This window comes from Melanotaenia boesemani, chromosome 10, assembly GCF_017639745.1.
Source record: "Melanotaenia boesemani isolate fMelBoe1 chromosome 10, fMelBoe1.pri, whole genome shotgun sequence".
NCBI classification, from domain to species: domain Eukaryota; kingdom Metazoa; phylum Chordata; class Actinopteri; order Atheriniformes; family Melanotaeniidae; genus Melanotaenia; species Melanotaenia boesemani.
In genome coordinates this window covers 10428189-10443199 of record NC_055691.1, presented here as the reverse complement: position 1 = coordinate 10443199, position 15011 = coordinate 10428189, and the positions used below count along the sequence as shown (strand labels likewise).

The 15011-nt window shown below is 40.1% G+C and overlaps 1 protein-coding gene and 1 long non-coding RNA gene across 2 annotated transcripts in view; both read left to right on the top strand.

Annotated features, from left to right (window-relative positions):
* Nucleotides 1-15011, top strand: part of LOC121647505 (NACHT, LRR and PYD domains-containing protein 12-like) — a gene marked incomplete at its 3' end in the record, with an annotated part of 791953 nt that overhangs the window by 267425 nt on the left and 509517 nt on the right. The window lies entirely within an intron of this gene.
* On the top strand, nt 7330-8386 carry LOC121647015. Its single transcript, XR_006011757.1, has 2 exons — nt 7330-7385; nt 8109-8386. It is a non-coding gene; the product is annotated as an uncharacterized LOC121647015 (long non-coding RNA).

Here is a 15011-nt window from a genome sequence, read left to right as displayed (position 1 = left end):
AACCCCTCTCCCTAGCAAGACACAGTCATGGCCAAATGTTAAAAAGAAAACTAACAACAAGTTTCCTCCTCAACAAGCAGACATGCACCTACAGGACAGGTTTGCTCCACTGCTCCACTGATTCTGGATCTACATCTGACGACCGAGATGAAATCTCTCTCCCAGACTGATGCTGTCCTCCAACCTGGGCCCTGTTTCAGAAAGCAGGTTTAGTGAAAACTCTGAGTTTGATAGCTCAGAGTTGGTCAACCCAGAGTTGTGCTTTAAATTCAGTTTGTTTAACCCGCTTTCTGAAACGGGGCCCCAGTGAGTGGAATTCATGTATTAAACAGCAGGTGATTGGTACATTAAATGATATAAAACTAGCTAACTAAACTGATGGTTTCATACTGCTGTTCTGTGTGTGTGTGCGTGCGTGCTTGCGTGCGTGCGTGCGTGCTCGTAGAAGAGACTTCGACCTGGCAGATCTTGTGGAGTGAGTCAGGTAGGGGAATTTAAAAACAGGCATCCTTGGTTAGAGTGGAAAAAAGGAAAGTTAGGTAAATGCTGGACAACATTTAAAGCTGGTCGAAACTGGTAGGACCGCTGGTAGGACCGCTGGTGACAGGTAGGTGATGCCGGTGGCAGGTACGCTAATGCTGTAGGTGACGTAGTTCCGGGGGAGACGGCAAATTCAAACTAGGCGCGCCTGAGGGCAGGTCCAAGATGGCGCTGTGAACGGTCACGTTTTTGAGAGCAGCTTTCAAATAGAATTTTTATATTCGCAGCCGGCTTATGAATGACTATAAATACACTCTTCCAAGTGTGGTAACACATTCTCTTAGTCTAAACCAACTCAAAAATTACTTCTTAAAGGAAAATGTCGAACTTAAGCTCAAAAAGGAAAATCGCTGGGAAGTCGGATAAAATGGGAGCCGACGCTAGCAATGTTAACGCCCTCATTGACAACTGCCACGACTACACTGATAGCATGGAGACCCCAAGATTTTCTGTGATGGATGAAGAAGATTTCCCCTCCCTGACCGCTATCCCAGAGAAACCCCCTGCCAAGAAAGGTAAAAATGAGGCAGCTAGCACAGACATTGTTGCTACGTTGTCGAAGCTTATCAATACCCGGTCAGATGAGCTAAAATCCCTGATTCAAGATAACACGACGCAGATCACATCTCTAGAAGGACATGTGGAAATTCTCTGCAACCAAATGAGTGAAGTGAAAGGGAAAGTCTCTCAGCTCGAACTCACTCTGGATGCGAAGAAGAAACACATAAGTATGTTGGAGTCATGTATCACTGATATGGAAAGATACTCCCGGCGATGGAACCTGAAGCTACACGGCATACCAGAGCGCATAGAAGAGAAGGATATACGTAAGGAAGTGATTCGAATCTGCCAAACTCTGTTACCTTCAGAAAAAGGAAAACTCCCGGATCTTGTTGATACTGTGCATCGTGTTGGAGTGAAAAGACCCAATGGTACCAGAAGCATCATAATACAATTTTCCTCCCGCGTGTGCAGAGCAGTAATCAAGGCCGCAGCCAAAAATTCTTCCTACCTGCGAGACAACGGCCTCTGTTTCACAGAGGATCTCTGCAAAGCTGACAGAGAAACCAGAATGAAGCTTTGGCCTCTGGTGGCTGAGGCCCGAAAAGCTGGTAAAGCAGCTTATTTTGTGGGCGGTCGTGCCTTTATTGAAAAAAAGGAAATTCCTCTTCCAGGCTGAGGTGAAACATTTTATTTGCTTCTCACTCTTATGTCCACTGTTATAAGAAATTAATATGCAATCTGTTAAGAGCTAACTTGGTTTAATATAAGCCACCTGCAAATTTTGGCTTTCCACTTCTATGCTGCTCTCACATCACTGTGCAGTTCTTATAGTCAAAGCTGTTTAGCTGACTCATCTATTGTTCTGTATTATTATGTCTTTATCTGTTATCTCACTCAACGCCAGGGGTTTAAGAGATCACTTAAAAAAAAAAAAGTTATTTTTATTTGCCAAGCAATGCAAAACTGATTTGTGTTTTTTTCAGGAAACTCACTCTGTTACCAATGATGTTCATTTTTGGAGGTCTCAATGGGGAAGTGAAGGGTATTTTTCACATGCTTCACAGCGTTCAGCTGGGGTTTGCACTTTTAAAAACACTTTCTCAGGTACTGTACTTCATACAGAATGCGACAGGAATGGTCACTATAGTTTTCAAGTTTTGGATGTTCATAATGTCAATTTCATAATTGTTAATCTTTATGGCTACAACACAATACATGATAACAACAGTTTACTAAATGAGGTAGAAAACAGAATTCTCTATTGGCTTCCCAAATTCCCTCATGCTTATTTGGTTATTGGAGGTGATTTTAACATTACTCTAGACAAAGCAATAGATAGATGGCCAGCAACAACGCAAACTAATGCCAATGCACAACTAAAATTATTAATGCAAAAATTCGAGCTAATTGATATCTGGAGAGAAAAGAACCCCTCTTTAAAAATCTTCACTTGGAGCAACAAAGCAAAGTCTAGACAATCTAGAATTGATTTTTGGCTAATATCAAACAACTTAAAAAATGAATCAAATGCTGAAATCATTCCCACACCCCTAACGGACCACAAAGCAATTAAATTGAATCAATTAAAAGCTAAAGGGGCTTATATCAGATCCAGAAGGCAATGGCTAGAGGAAGGCGAGCAAATTTCTGCATACTTCTTCAGGTTAGAAAAATCTCAATCTAAGAATAACACAATTCACCAACTCCAAACAGATAACGGTGTGAGTAGCGATGCAGCCTGTAAAGCTAACTTTTGCTCCAACTTTTATAAAAAACTCTATAGTTCTAAATATTGTGAGAATACAACTGCTGCCTTTTTAGACTCGATAAAAAATATTAAGCAAATTAGCCCTGAAGACCAATAATTCTGTGATCGCCCAATCTCTTTAAAGGAAGTTCTAGATTCATTGATGGCTTAAAAAATAACAAATCACCTGGAACAGATGGTCTGCTGTCAGAGTTCTACAAAACATTCTCCAAAGACGTAGCTCCCTTCTTACTGACGGTCTATAATGAAAGTATTATCCAACGCACCCTCCCACCCACAATGACTCAAGGGCAGATAATACTCATCCCCAAGCCAAAGAAGGACCTATTACTTATTGATAATTGGGGCCCAATCAACTTTCTAAACAATGATTACAAAATACTGGCCTCTATTTTGCAAAGCGCTTAAAACTGGTTCTGGATAATGTTATCGATGAAACACAGTCAGGATTTTTAAGGAACAGACACATCTCCAATAATATCAGACTTGTGCTTGACATGTTAGATTATCCAGAACTAATCAATGATGAAAGCTTAATTCTGTTTCTAGACTTTTACAAAGCTTTTGACTCAATTGAGCACAAGTTCATCTTTAAAACAAATGATATGTTTGGATTTGGTAACCTTTTTTGTAAAACCATTAAAACCTTATATAACAACAGGAATTGTTCAATTAAATTAAAAAACGGAACTTCCCCAAGGTTTAACCTAAATTGCGGAATAAGACAAGGTTGCCCTATTTCCCCCTATTTATTTTTGCTCTCCACTCAACTATTAGCTAACCATATCAAAAACAGTCAACTGAAGGGTATCAACTGGACAGAGAAATTATCATTAGTCAACTGGCTGATGATACAACATTTTTTTTTTAATTCCTCACAAATCCCTCTGGCACTTGAAATCATTAAAACGTTCTCTAAAGCTTCAGGCCTCTATTTAAATCTGAATAAATGTGAATTAATGGCCATTAAGAACTGCGAACTGCCATTTATTTGCAATATCCCTGTCAAAGAAACTGTTACATATTTAGGAATAATTATAAATAAAAACCAAAATATTGGATGTAACTACAATTTCAACCCAATTCTGGAAAAACTAAGAAAAAACTTACTTCTTGGCTTCAAAGAGACTTGTCCCTTCGGGGCAGAATATTGCTCTCTAAAGCAGAGGGAATATCTAGAATTACTTATGCAGTCACCTCATTAGAGGTTGATAAAAAAAACTTGTAGAAACATTGATCAGCTGCTATGCAACTTTGTTTGGAAGAATAAAGCCCATTACATTAAAAAGTCTGTCTTAATGAACAACTATGATAAAGGTGGTCTTAATTTTCTTGACTTTACCACTATCAACAACATATTCAAAATTAATTGGATTAAAAAATGCCTCCAAAACCCTACCTCAATTTGGAACTTCATTCCCCATCATGTTTTCTCTAAGATAGGTGGCCTTAAATTTGTTCTGCTATGTAACTACAATATTGACCGAATTCCTGTCGCTTTATCTAATTTCCACAAACATGCCCTTTTGGCCTGGTCTCTTATTTTCAAACATAACTTTTCTCCAAACAGATACTTTATTTGGAATAACAAAGATATCTGCTATAAAAACAAATCTTTATTTTTTGACAACTGGTTTAGGAAAAATATTGTGTTGGTAAGCCAACTCTTTAACTCAAGGGGCAACCTTTTCAGCTACCAAGACTTTCTTTGCCATTTTGAGATTCCTGTAAGCCCAAAACAATTTGCTGTTGTATTTGACGCTATCCTGGCAGCTGTGAGGATGTTGTACAGGGGCCAAACTCCTTCACTCTCTGACGCGCTGTTACCTTCTCTTGATCCACTTGACACCTCTGTTGGTAGGTTATGTTTTCAATCTGGCTTTTCTAAAAATAATAAAATTATTCGTAGTTTATTCCAAGCTGACTCTGTATCTGTCCCATATGTGATCTCAGCTTGGTGTAGTATGGTTACTAGAGTATGCTGCAACAAAACATGGACTCTCCCCAATAAATACTTACTAGTTAATAAAGTGAAAGAAGTTTCTTTTAAAATCATCCATCGCTGTTACCCAGTGAAATCATTCCTGATTAGGTATAAGAAAGACATTGATATTGCCTGTTTCTATTTGCAATGTTCATCCAGAAACAGTCTCTCACCTTTTCTGGGCCTGCGAACACACCAGTCACCTGTGGCGAGGTATCTGCCGTTTTATTTTAGACAATGTTTACGATAATTTTAAACTTTTTTTCAAAGATGTCTTATTTGGACTCACAAATGTTGAAAAAGATTTGGATGATTATTTCTTTCTATGTAACCTTATATTGTTGTTGGCCAAATTTTATATTCACAAATGTAAAGTTACCAAAACAAAACCCTCATGTGTTTGTTTTCTTAAAGAAGTGGAGCTATATATCCGCACCCTGACCTCCTCTGATAATAGGAAAGCCCTGAAAACAGTATCCCTATGTTTAAAATTTAATATATTTTTATAAGTTGTATCTGCTTGTCATTGTTTATTACTTTCATGTAAACCCCTGGCGTTTCTTGTTCTTGCTTTTGTTTTCTTTTTTTTGTTCCCTGTTCTTTTTGTTAATTGTTTGTTAATTTTCCAATTAATCTGTATGTTCTAAGAATTCAATAAAACAATGGGGAAAAAAAACAACAAAAAAAACTAGGCGCGCCCAAACATTTATACTTTCATTCAATTGTATTTTGTGCCAGCGGTAACACTTTACAATACTGGACGCAAAATTTGCTTCGTTACTAGGGAACACCTTGGGGGCGAATCAGTAAGTAATAGGTAGTTAACCAGTACTTACTGGTGACCACAAAGACCAGGCTTATTAGGGAACTACTGGTTAATTATTTGCTTCATTACTAGCGAACGCCTTACAGGCGAATCAGTAAGTGATAAGTAGTTAACCAATACTTACTGGTAGCCACAAAGACCAGGCTTATTAGGGAACTACTGGTTAATTATTTGCTTCATTATTAGCGAACGCCTTACAGGCGAATCAGTAAGTAATAAGTAGTTAACCAGTACTTATTGGTAGCCACAAAAACCAGACTTATTAGGGAACTACTTGTTAATTATTTGCTTTGTTACTAGCGAACGCCTTACTGGCGAATCAGGAAGTAATAAGTAGTTACCCAGTACCCACAAAAACCAGACTTATTAGGGAACTACTGGTTAATTATTTGCTTCGTTACTAGTGAATGCCTTACAGGCGTAATGGGAAGTAATGGGCAGTTAACCAGTACTTACTGGTACCCACAAAGACCAGGCTTATTAAGGAACAAAAGAGAAATTCTTCATGTGAGTACTGGATTACTCTGACTCGTTGAGTGAACAACTCCTTTAGTCAAAAACCTGTTTCCTGGTGGTTTTGGAAGCCTTTGTAAGGATGAAAAGCAGTTTTATTTATTTATTCTTGTACTGCTGTGTCATCTTACCTTTACTTGTTCATCACTTACTAAGTAATAAGTCATTACTTAATCATTGACTGGTCATTATCTATTATACTGTTTACCTTCATAAAAAAGTCAAACATAATACCAAGTACTTACTGAGGAACGAAGCATTAACTACTCAGTACCTGATCAGTACCTACTACTTTTGTGTACATTATTGTAAAGTCAAACATCACACCACGTATTTACTGAGGAACGAAGCATTAACTAATCATTACCTGACCAGTAGCTACTAGTTTTGTGTACATTATTGTAAAGTCAAACATCATACCAAGTACTTACTGAGGAACGCATCACTAACTAATCAGTACCTGACCAGTACCTACTAGTTTTGTGTACATTATTGTAAAGTCAAACATCATACCAAGTACTTACTGAGGAACGAAGCATTAACTAATCATTACCTGACCAGTACCTACTACTTTTGTGTACATTATTGTAAAGTCAAACATCATACCAAGTACTTACTGAGGAACAAAGCATTAACTAATCAGTACCTGAACAGTACCTACTACTTTTGTGTACATTATTGTAAAGTCAAACATCATACCAAGTACTTACTGAGGAACGAAGCATTAACTAATCATTACCTGACCAGTACCTACTAGTTTTGTGGCATTTTTTTCTATACTGAAAATAACAGTTTGATCTCTTTAGGCTTTATGCATATAGCTATCTAACATGTGCAAACCATTCAAAATTGATAACAACTGCAGAAGAGACAGTATTTATTACACAAAATGTACCTTAAAGTTAGACACACACACATGCAAGCATTTCCCCCAATAAATGGAAACTATCGTTTCCATATATTTTAAACTTTGTACTGTTTGCATATCTCGTGAAGCATAGGAAGAATTTTCCTATGGTTGCCTCTTTACAAGACATGAGGCCCAAGATCTTAAAAAAAATCTTATTGCTTAAAGTATTAAACAGCTTTATGCAATTTGTTATGAATTCTTCCAATTATAAATGTTCACGTATTTATACCTTTAATTTGAAGTAGGCATTTTATTTTGAAGACGGTTTGTGCACTTCCTCTTCCTTTTCTTCACGTTCTACCTTCGACATGTTTCCAGCGGTACAGCGGTCACTGACAATGTAAGTTGTGTTTATTCTGAGACAAGATTAATTTTTAAATGTAACTTACTCTTTCTGCTAGTGTTGTCCCGCTCCTGTGTATGTTTGCACTCTTTAAAATGCCCATTTCTGCCCGTTAGCATGATCGCGATTTAGCATCATTTAGCTAACCATATGACTGTTAACTTCAGATTACTTTAAGCTAACATGTGCTTGCTATATGTTTAAGTGTTATAGCAGCAGTATTTTATTTACCATGAAGTGTTTCTTTAGGACACTGTATTTAATTTATAAGACTTACACACACACTTTACTGATAGCTTAAGTGCTTTCAGACCGAAGCCCTGCAGTGGTCAATTAGGCAAAAAATCAGCATCAGAGGTCAGATTCTTCAACACTATTGTAACCAGATAATGTTATTTCGGATGTCATGTTTTAATGTCGTTGTAAATTAGTGTAATTTGACAACTTTTTCTTCATTTAAAAGAAAAAATGTGACCACACTTTGGTTTTGTGATCTAAAAGTGGAATGATAATATCTTGTAAAGATGTTTATAAGTGATTTTTTTATACATTGTTTTTGTACTTTTTAACTTGATATTTACACAGCCAATTAAATGATCTAATAGTATATCCAATTATGTGATATTTCTGTGTGTTTTTACAAGTAAATACAAAGAACTTTGTGAATTTGTGGAAAATATTAAACTTTCTTTTACTACCATGTTTTCTTATTTTGAACAGTATGGTCGGGGAAGATTTGGACGAATCTGGAGGAGAAGAACATGGGTCTTTGGAATGCTAGGCATTAAAGGCATGAGAAGGCGGCCCATTCTGAGGCTAGTCAGAAAACAATCCCGGCGGTACTTGATCCCGGTTATCAGGCGTTATGTTCGCCAAGGGACTACTATCATTTCTGATCAATGGAGGGTTTACATGACGGCACTGGCTAATAGTGGATATGTTCACTATTCAGTGAACCACAGCCGGTCATTTGTAAACACAGAAACAGGTGCCCATACACAGAACATTGAGCGTACGTGGTCCACCTACAAATCCCAGGTCTGGAGACTGCGTGGCAATAGAACGGAGAAGACCTTGAGGAAACAGCTTGTCTCAGTAGAGTGGACACATTGGCTGGCCAAATGTCACAGAAATGGTGCACTTGGACGTATGCTTCATGACATACGCAAACAATACAAAGTGTAAAATATATGGAAATGACAGTTTCCATATCCTTGTGTGTGTGTGTCTAACTAAAGTACAGATTATTAAATAAATACTGTCTCTTGTTCTGCAGTTGTTATCAAATTGGTTTGCACATGTTAGATAGCTATATGCTTAAAGTCATGATACTTATTATGATAAAAAGGGTATCTAACATAGGAATAATACCTTTGGTTAGAAAGAGATCAAATAGTTATTTTCAATATAGAAAAAAATGCAACAACAGTAGTAGCTACTGGTCAGGTACTGCTTAGTTAATGATGCGTTCCTCAGTAAGTACTTGGTATGATGTTTGACTTTACAATAATGTCCACAAAAGTAGTAGGTACTGGTCAGGTACTGTTTAGTTAATGCTTCGTTCCTCAGTGAGTACTTGGTATGAGGTTTGACTTTACAATAATGTCCACAAAAGTAGTAGTTACTGGTCAGGTACTGCTTAGTTAATGCTTTGTTCCTCAGTAAGTACTTGGTATGATGTTTGACTTTACAATAATGTCCACAAAATTAGTAGTTACTGATCAGGTACTGCTTAGTTAATGCTTCGTTCCTCAGTAAGTACTTGCTATGATGTTTGACTTTACAATAATGTACACAAAATTAGTAGTTACTGGTCAGGTACTGCTTAGTTAATGCTTCGTTCCTCAGTAAGTACTTGGTATGATGTTTGACTTTACAATAATGTCCACAAAATTAGTAGCTACTGATCAGGTACTGCTTAGTTAATGCTTCGTTCCTCAGTAAGTACTTGGTATGATGTTTGACTTTACAATAATGTACACAAAACTAGTAGTTACTGGTCAGGTACTGCTTAGTTAATGCTTCGTTCCTCAGTAAGTACTTGGTATGATGTTTGACTTTACAATAATGTACACAAAATTAGTAGTTACTGGTCAGGTACTGCTTAGTTAATGATGCGTTCCCTGGTGAGTACTTGGTATGATGTTTGACTTTTATATGAAGTAAACAATATAACAGATAATGACCAGTCAATGATTAAGTAATGACATTACTTAGTAAGTGATGAACAAGTAAAGGTAAGATGACACAGCAGTACAAGAATAAATAAATAAAACTGCTTTTCATCCTTACAAAGGCTTCCAAAACCACTAGGAAACAGGTTTTTGACTAGCTGTTCACTCAACAACTCAGAGTAATCCAGTATTCACATGAAGATTTTCTCTTTTGTTCCTTAATAAGCCTGGTCTTTGTGGGTGCCAGTAAGTACTGGTTAACTACTTATTACTTCCTGATTCGCCAGTAAGGCGTTCGCTAGTAACGAAGCAAATAATTAACCAGTAATTCCCTAATAAGCCTGGTCTTTGTGGGTCCAGTAAGTACTGGTTAACTACCCATTACTTCCTGATTCGCCTGTAAGGCGTTCGCTAGTAACGAAGCAAATAACTAACAAGTAATTCCCTAATAAGCCTGGTCTTTGTGGTCACCAGTAAGTACTGGTTAACTACCCATTACTTCCTGATTCGCCCTCAAGGCGTTGCCTAGTAACGAAGCAAATTTTGCGTCCAGTATTGTAAAGTGTTACCGTGCCAGCCTAATCAAAATATTCTTTAAAGTAGAAAAACAGTGTCTTTAAAAGGTACACTCTGGAGCACAGCGGGGAGGATTTGGCCAGCCAGACAGATTTTATAGATCGTTGTTACGACAGAATCGTCATGAGGAAACCAAACAACACGTCCACCCCCTCCACCTCATCCAAGTCCAAGAGACAGCGAAATGAGGATTCACCTGGAGCTATTTCACCACCGGGGAACAACTCAACAGATGTTCTGATCTCTATAGATAAGAAACTCAGTAGTTTTGATGCGCGTTTGAGCCTGGTAGAAATTCTCCACAAGGAGTTCCAGGCGCTACGTGAATCACTAGAATTCAGCCAGAAGCAGGTGAAAACTCTGTCTGTAGAAAATGCTGGTCTCAGAGAGTCGGTAAAATCCCTCACCGAGGGCTTGACCCGCCTCTCGGAGGAAAATAAGAAGATGAAGGAAACGGTGATGATCTGCAGGCGCGGAGCATGAGAGAGAACCTGGTGTTTGCAGGGATTCCAGAGCAGACGGAGGAGGACCCCGAGACCACGGGAAAACGCTTTATCCAAACCCACCTGAAGCTCCCGGAGGAAACGGTGAAAAACATCTCCTTTCACAGAGTCCATCGGCTCGGCGGGAGGAAACCCGGGTCCAGCAGACCAAGACCTATTGTAGCAAAGTTCGTCAGCTTCAAACAGAAGCAGCAGGTGAAGAACCAGGGCCGCGAACTGAAGGGAACGAACTTTGGAGTAAACGACCAATATCCGAGAGAGATCCTGGACCGACGGAGAGTCCTGTTTCCCATCAGGAGGAAATTTATTGCCGAAAGCGCTCGCGCTGTCATCGCGGTAGATAAATTATTTATTAATGGACAGCTGTACCGCGACCCGGACATCACTCCGTGGCTCTACTGACTTGGTATGTGCTTTCATTTTCCTGTTTTCTCAGTAGATCACGTTATATCCTTAAAACTGCCATAAAAGATCATTTAGTTAACAGTAAATCCACTGCCCTTCTCCACTACAATGCTCTCAGCACAGATGCGTTTTTTAAATTACTTTTTTTCTTTGGCACTGTCGCTCTTTTCACTCTTTACACTTCTTCTCTCTGACCCTTTAACGGTTAACGGTAACACTTGTCATTATATTATATACACATCAGCACTTTTCATGATTCACAGGAACACACACAGAACAGCACAAGCGCACATACATCTCTGTCACAACCAGCTGGCAGATACACACGCACGCAGAGAAGCAGTGGGATGCAAGCACACACGCTTCAGTAATATGTATATAGCCCTCATTTCTGTGGTTTGTTCATGAATGAACTCGCATTTGTCACTTGGAATGTGCGTGGAGCTGGCACAAGGGAAAAGAGGTTAAAAATTTTTAATCGTTTGCAAGAAATGAAAGCAGATATTATATTACTCCAAGAGACTCATTTATCAAACTCAACAATAGATCTTCTCTCAACAACCCAGTTTCCACACGTGTATTCAGCTTGTTATAATTCTAGGAAGAGAGGAGTAGCAACTCTTATTAATAGAAGGTTAAATTTTGACATAGATAATACAATCATAGATCCAGAAGGCAGATTTATAATAGTTACATTATCTATTAAAAATGTTAAGTTATATATCGCAAATATATATGGTCCAAATGTAGATGATCCCTCCTTCTTTCACTCCCACTTCGCCTCACTCTATGGTCACTCAGGTAACACACTAATTATAGGAGGTGATTTTTAACATTATACTGGAGAAAAAAAGTACCACAGGAGCTCATCGAGTCTGGAAATCCTCAGAAACTGTAAAACAGTACATGAAGGATTTTGGTCTCTGTGATGCTTGGCGCTCTCACCATCCCACGAGAATACACCTTCTTCACTTCAGTTCACCATTCCTATTCTAGATTAGATTATTTCTTAACTAGCAGCTCGCTGATGAATGACATGTCAGAAATCAAAATCCATCCTATCAGCATTAGTGATCACACACCAGTTTCATTCACTCTGAGAAGTAAGAGCAATAAACCAGCAACTAGAAACTGGAGATTTAATACGTCATTACTTAAAGATCCTGAGTTTATCAGCTACTTTAAAAGAGAATGGTCCTTATATCTAGAAAATAACGACTTGCCAGAAACTTCAGTAAGTGTTCTTTGGGAAGCAGGAAAAGCAGTAATGAGAGGGAAAATAATTTTCTTTTCTTCTCATAAGAAAAAGAAGGAAACTTTGAGAATTTCAGAGTTAGAACTCAGAATTAAATCCTTAGAGGACGCTTACCGTGTCTCCCCACATTATATACATCGCAACTAACTACAACAGATGACAATATTGATAAATTTCTTAGTAACATCAATCTTCCACAGTTAAAACATGAAGATAAAATGGTCTTGGATTCCCCCCTTTCAGTCGGCGAACTCCAAGAAGCTCTCCAGCATATGCCCAACAATAAAGCTCCAGGTCCAGATGGTTACCCAGCAGAATTCTACAAAGAATTCTGGACAATGCTGGCACCCCCTTTCTACAATATGATATTAGAAATAAAGGAAAAACAAAAAATACCTTCAAATATGAACCTAGCCAATATTACTCTACTATTAAAACCAGGTAACGACCCGACACTTCCATCCAGTTACCGTCCAATTTTATTAATAAATGTAGATCTCAAAATAATTAGCAAAGCTTTGGCCAGAAGAATAGAAAAAATAACCCCTCTAATAATACATCCTGACCAAATGGGCTTTATTAAAGGTAGACATTCCTCTACTAACATGCGTAGATTAATTAACATCATAGATTATTCTACTCTACATAACCTGGAATCCGCAGTAATTTCTTTAGACGCAGAAAAAGCATTTGACCGAGTAAACTGGAAATTTTTATTTGCAACGTTAAACAAATTTGGGTTTGGGTCATCTTTCATAGATTGGATAAAAATATTATATAACAACCCAAATGCATGTGTGAAGACCAATGATCAAACCTCTCCAAGCTTCTGTTTGCAGAGAGGCAAAATAAAGAGATTAAAGGAATCCATGCCAAAAATATAGAACACAAGATACGTCTTTATGCTGATGACGTATTACTTTTCCTCCAGAACTCACCGACGTCTCTCCCCCAGACAATCACACTTATTAACACATTCTCATCAATATCTGACTACTCTATTAACTGGTCTAAGACTATTATTATGCCCATGAACTGTGACCTACAAAACATACCCAATAATACAGCACGATACAGCAACAAGATTATCATTTTGCTTGCTATGATGCTGGACAGAACAAGTTAGAAAAAAAAAAAAAGCTGGTCGAAGCGGGTCGCGGGGGCAGCTGCCTAAGCAGGGAAACCCAGACTTCCCTCTCCCCGGCCACATTCACCAGCTCATCCGAAGGGATCCCGAGGCGTACCCAGGCCAGCCGAGAGATGTAGTCTGTCCAGCGTGTCCTGGGTCTGCCCCGGGGCCTCCTTCCGGTGGGACGTGCCCGGAACACCTCACCAGGGAGGCGTCCAGGAGGCATCCTAACCAGATGCCCGAGCCACCTCATCTGGCTCCTCTCGATGTGGAGGAGAAGCGGCTCTACTCTGAGCCCCTCCCGGATCACAGAGCTTCTCACCCTATCTCTAAGGGAGAGCCCGGCTACCCTGCGGAGGAAACTCATTTCGGCCGCTTGTATTCGAGATCTTGTTCTTTCAGTCATTACCCACAGCTCATGACCATAGGTGAGGGTAGGAACGTAGATCGACCGGTAAATCGAGAGCCTTGCCTTTTGGCTCAGCTCTCTCTTCACCACGACAGACCGATGCAGAGCCCGCATCACTGCGGACGCCGCACCGATCCGCCTGTCGATCTCCCGCTCCATCCTTCCCTCACTCGTGAACAAGACCCCGAGATATGTAAACTCCTCCACTTGGGGCAGGACCCCATCGCAGACCCGGAGAGAGCACTCCACCCTTTTCCGGCTGAGGACCATGGTCTCGGATTTGGAGGTGCTGATTCTCATCCCAGCCGCTTCACACTCGGCTGCGAATCGCTCCAGTGCGAGCTGAAGATCACGTCCCGATGAAGCCAACAGAACCACGTCATCCGCAAAGAGCAGAGACCCAATCCTGAGGCCACCGAACCGGATCCCCTCCACACCTCGGCTGCGCCTAGAAATTCTGTCCATAAAAGTTATGAACAGAATCGGTGACAAAGGACAGCCTTGGCGGAGTCCAACCCGCACCAGAAACGATTCTGATTTACTGCCGGCAATGCGGACCAAGCTCTGACACCGGTCGTACAGGGACCGGACAGCTCTTACAAGTGAGTCCGGCACTCCATACTCCCAGAGTACCCCCCACAGGAGTCCCTGGGGAACACGGTCAAATGCCTTCTCCAAATCCACAAAACACATGTAGATTGGTTGGGCAAACTCCCATGCCCCCTCAAAGACCCCAAAGAGGGTGTAGAGCTGGTCCACTGTTTCACGACCGGGACGAAAACCACACTGCTCCTCCTTAATTCGAGGTTCGACTATCTGACGGACCCTCCTCTGCAGCACCCCTGAATAGACCTTACCGGGTAGGCTGAGGAGTGTGATCCCCCTGTAGTTGGAGCACACCCTCCGGTCCCCCTTTTTGAAGAGGGGGACCACCACCCCAGTCTGCCAGTCCAGGGGGACTGTCCCCGATGTCCACGCAATGCTGCAGAGGCGTGTCAACCAAGACACGTCCGGGCAAGGGAAACCTTGGTCCTTGTTTTTTCATCATCATAAGGGTTCTGTGAGCCACACTTCGTCTGGTCCCTCCCCTAGACACCTGTTTGCCATGGGTGACCCTACCAGGGGCATACGCCCCCGACAACATAGCTGCTATGATCGTCAGGACACACAAA